Source organism: Austrofundulus limnaeus, unplaced genomic scaffold, assembly GCF_001266775.1.
Source record: "Austrofundulus limnaeus strain Quisiro unplaced genomic scaffold, Austrofundulus_limnaeus-1.0 Scaffold399, whole genome shotgun sequence".
Lineage (NCBI taxonomy): Eukaryota > Metazoa > Chordata > Actinopteri > Cyprinodontiformes > Rivulidae > Austrofundulus > Austrofundulus limnaeus.
This window is the reverse complement of record NW_013952801.1, coordinates 365,127-370,002: the sequence shown is the minus strand read 5'-3', so window position 1 is coordinate 370,002 and position 4,876 is coordinate 365,127. Positions and strand designations below refer to the sequence as shown.

The window sequence follows — 4,876 nt, the reverse complement described above, 5'->3', positions numbered from 1 at the left end:
CCAAGATATAGAATAATTACCATTTTAAACAAAGAATTTGAATAATTATCATTTTGATCCGTACATTGGTAATGTGTGACTGGGCCTCGTGCCACTTTATGTTCAATAAATTGGGCCCCAAGGTCAGTTAAGAACCCCTGGCATAAACTACAATAAATAATCCATAACACTTAATTTAGTTTTAATCTGGGAGTTTTTTTTTTTTTATCAAAAATGGTCAAAAAAATTAAATGCCAGATTTTTTTGTGCCAGGTTTATACATTCTGATTCAAAATTAAACAATTTGTTATTTATTAAAACTAAAGAGATACAGCTATGTATAAACTTGACAATATTATAATCCACATCAAATAGTTCTTACTAACACTAAATTTGACAAAATCAATAAATAGCCAGAAGGTGACAAAAATAAGTAATCTGTCAACTGATGTCAACAACTAATATTTAAATTATCTGCTTCATAATTAGGCTGACAACATCTGTTCACAGTTAAATAAGCACCGGCTGAAGTCCTCCAAACCTTTGTGGGAGTTCAGCTCCAGCAAGAATACTGATGACTCAAAGAGTCAGAAAAGTTCAATCATTACCAGCTTTTAAAGGACAACTGGGAAAGAAAATAACTGGTCAGTCCACAAAAAACTGCTGATTTTGCCACAAACATGTTTGAATCCTTTAAGATGTCTTGACCAATGTTGACCTGGAGGCCCTCGTTTTAGGAAATCAGTTTTAATCTGTAAATTTGTGGGAAAAAAAAGAAAGTCACTAAATTAAAATATGAATTTCCTGATGGCACAAAAAGCAAACGATCAACTAATGAACAGGGAGTATGTTAGAAATAATGACTAGGTATGAATAATAGAGACCTCCCAGGCAGGTGAATAAGAGAAGCTGAACAACTAAACTATGTCGTCACTCTTATGAGCTTTTTTTTTTTTTTTTGGTTTTACGGGAAAATTAAAAGCCTCTCAGCTGGAAAACTCCCAAACGTCCACATGGTGCTGATTCAAGAGCTTTAAAAAAAATCAATCATCTATTCACACTGAGTGGAGCTCCATTAGTCTTCAAAAAGACAAAACAGCAAAACCATTAAGCTATGAAATCATTATAAATTCAAACACTCATTTTGTTCATTATTGGAACAAAGTGGGGTAAAAAGGAGAACTTGTCTCTTTGGATTTATCAAAATAATGCATACTATGAAATATTATTTAAATATTTTGAAACTTTATGGATGTAATCACCTCAAAATGGGAAGTACATCATTTTGTACAAAGCATAAGTAAATAATAGGTATTTATGCAAAACAGATGTTTGTCAGTTTTCCTGTAGTTTGAGGCAAGTGACATTTAAGACTTTAATACACTTTATTCCTATTTGAAATTAAATTTAAAACCAACTTCACAATAAACAAATGAAAAATTAAAATCAGTGACAATTTTACCCAAATGTTTATTTTAACATTAAAACAACTAGCTGTGAGAGACAGTGTTGTATAAAGTACCACAAAGTGATACTTGAGTAAAAGGACAAGTATCTTACCAAAAAAATTACTTTGTTTAAAGTTAAAGTCTCCTTTAGGAATATTACTTGAGTAAAAGTCTTAAAAGTATTTGATATTTTTTGTTCGTAAGTATTAAAAGTATAGATTTAAAATGAGCAGTTAGATTTTCTGTAAGGACATTTATTAGGAGGTGACCTCCCCAAAAACTGCAGAAATTACTATATTGTTTTAAAATAGTTAATTTGTTAAATTTAGGTTGCACTAGTACAAACTAATACACTATCAGAGTTTTATATATTTATACTTCTCATTCAACCAGTTAAATTCACTCTATAGGAGGCTCAGTTTATATGGATAGTTTTTATTTTTTATAAGAACAAGCTGCAATGAAAACAATAAGAAATGAAATACAAGTAACAAATTTCTACTTTTTGTCTTTTTTAAAAAATGTAAGGAGTAGGAAATACAGATAACTGTGTGAAAATGTAAGAAGTAGAAGTAAAAAGTAGGCTGAAAAATAATTACTTAAGTACAGATACCCAAAAATTCTACTTAAGTATGGTAACAAAGTATTTGTACTTAGTTACTTTACAACTCTGGTGAGAGACATTCAGTAAATTATTTTAATATTTGACACAAAAATCACCCTACTTACAATGTGTTAATATTTTTAAGACCTCTGAAAGATTGATTTAAGACATTTAATGTTAATTAAGGCCTTATTTTTTAGATTAATGGATTTAATGCCTTTTAATGATCTGCAGGAAGCCTGGTGTGTACAAAGGAAAACAGAATAAATCTTATATTGACAACTTAACAGTGCAGAAGGGTTAGGATATTAAAATATATATATTACTACACAAACGTTTGAAGAAATCCAACAGATTTCCTCATTATTCAAATACTCCACATTAAAAATCCCACGTAACACTAGGGTTGGGCATAATCGTATCGTGTGCAAAATTAATCAATTACTTTTTGGCACTTGACCAATGGGGATTATTCCTGTCAGTCCGCTTTAATTATGATGAACGTTAAAAATAAAGTTCTGCAATTTATTTATCTCTCAACACAATTTAAAATATGATGTGTAGCCTGTATCTGTAATTTTCACACAATTTGGAACAATTTTTTACAAAGATCAAATCTTTCCCACTAAATTAGTAATTTGTCTACGAAATAAGGGACTCCAGGGGATTATTTGTCAAAATTATCGGCTAAATACCACAATTAATCGTGATTAATTTTTGCCAATATTGCCCAACCCTAATTAACACCGTTTCATTTTAGATGCATGGCTCAGCCGAAAGGCAGAAATCGATTAAAATCGATCGAACTCGGCATCACCGACCAGCTCCGATCATATGTGGGACGCCTCTACCTCACTGTACACGTGCGGGCCTGCCTCCTAGCTAACTATTCACACCGAAATAACGAGATAAAAAACGGGGGCGCCACCTTAAACAGCGGGCGGACCACCGTTCAACAGCATCAAACGTTACGGTTCAAACCCCCGGAACACTCCGGGTGTGTGGCTGTGGCACGGAGCTAACAGCGCGCTGTCCGTCGCGTTCCCCTGCGGGATTTTAAGATGGAGACACAGATTAGCGCCGAGCTCTGTCGGTTAGCTTAGCCGCTAGCAGCAGCTCTGACCCAGTTCAGTCTACGCCGCGATGCGCCAACACCCAACCGAGGCACAGCGTTCCCCCCACGTTATTTTCCGCCCAATCCACCGGATTACCGCAGCAGGAGAAAAAAAAAACACGTCCAAACAGAGGTCACGTTTGACGGGAAGCTCGAGGGAAATGTGGAGGGTGTGTTAGCTCCCGACACTGCGCCATGACGAAGCTCGGATATTCGCTCTGCGTCTCGCTGGATGTCGAGCACAGCGGTCACGGACCGTGGCTGAGCTGGTTCCCGGTGCCGCAATCAGCAAGTCGGGCACGAATTTTCACGCCAAAGCGCGGCGCCGTGTTAGCACTGGATGCTAAAAAAAAAAAAAAAAGATGTCCGGGCTGCGCTCGCGGCTCGGCCGCTGCTAAGCTGTCAAAATGGCCAAAGCGGAGCAGAAAGCTGCATCCGCGCTCGCATCGACCCGCTTCCTCCGGGCTTAATGAAAACACACCGCGGAACATTTACTGGGGTTATCAGCACGCGCAAAGCCCCCCTCGCAGGTGTTCAGTGGGGTATTTGTCGTTATGTGGCCACATTCTCCGGCCTAAATCCTCGCACCCAGCCCCAAACCACAATAGGCACCTTCCGCAGCGGACCCAGCCAGCGGCGCCGCCGCTCCCACCGGGCCTCCCTCCGCACCGCCGCCTCCGTTAACCGTTACATAAAACAACAATCGACCGATTTCAGAGCGAACTCACGTTTAGAGCGTGATTAGGATCCCGAGTTTATTCGCTCAACGATGGGAGTTTCTCCAGCCGTCCTCCGCTCGCTGCTCAGGGTATTCAGGGCAGTACCACTTCCGCCTGCGCTGACACTTCCGCTTCCTCCAGACCCCACCCCTCCCCCCCCGCCAGTATCCGCGGCAACGGAGCCAGGGGGTTTCCTAAGCATCTTGCGAGGGGCTTTGACGTCAGGCAGGACCATGGCAACCGCTGCGGGATGACGTCAGCCCCAGTCTCCGTGGCAACTGTCTCCACGAGGCCGCTGCTGTCGTATGTCAGGCTCAGCGTCGTGCCAGCTGACACGCTGCTGTGTGGGTTATAGACCCAGTACTGCGGTTTACAAGGGTTTTTATCTCTTAACAGGCAGATATGGTTCTGACACTTTAATAAAAACAGGTTCTGGACCCCTCTGGGCCTGTTAAACTAAAACTTGATCCTAAAACAAGTAAAACTGCAACAATGGCTGTTGGGCTTTTTACTGTCATCAATCCCCCGATCAATGTTTGTATTTTAACCGAAGGGGCAGAAGTTTGATTCAACATGTTGGAATGCAAACCTGCAGAACCAGCGCGTTATTTCTTTGTTTTTGTGTTTTTTTTACAGGAATTTGTGCCAGAAAACTTGCATTGCCTAAAATAAATTACCGTAAGTGCTGGAAAAGCTGCTCCCACTAAAATGAATTACAAATCTTAGAAAAGCTGCACCACATGAAAATAATATATAGAATAGAATAGAATAGAAACAGCCTTTACTGTCCCACACAGGTGTGGTGGGCACAGTTCCTCTAAAGCAGGGGTTCTCGAGCCGTTTGGGACTGGGGACCCCTTACAAGGATGAAAAAAATTTCAGGGAGCTCCTCATGCTGTTTAAAATGCTAATTTACTGTCATTTTAACCCAAAAAAATGCCATGGGAATATATATTTTTATTATGTTTATTATGTTTGTTTTATTAGTTCGTTGTTCTTCGTGCATTTTTAA

At 39.4% G+C, this 4,876-nt stretch overlaps 1 protein-coding gene across 1 annotated transcript in view; it reads right to left on the bottom strand.

Annotated features, from left to right (window-relative positions):
• ywhaba (tyrosine 3-monooxygenase/tryptophan 5-monooxygenase activation protein, beta polypeptide a) overlaps positions 1–4,016 on the bottom strand; it is a gene marked incomplete in the record, with an annotated part of 25,932 nt that extends 21,916 nt beyond the window's left edge. The window contains 1 exon segment of the mRNA XM_014023963.1: positions 3,874–4,016.
• Between the last annotated feature and the right edge of the window lie 860 nt (positions 4,017–4,876).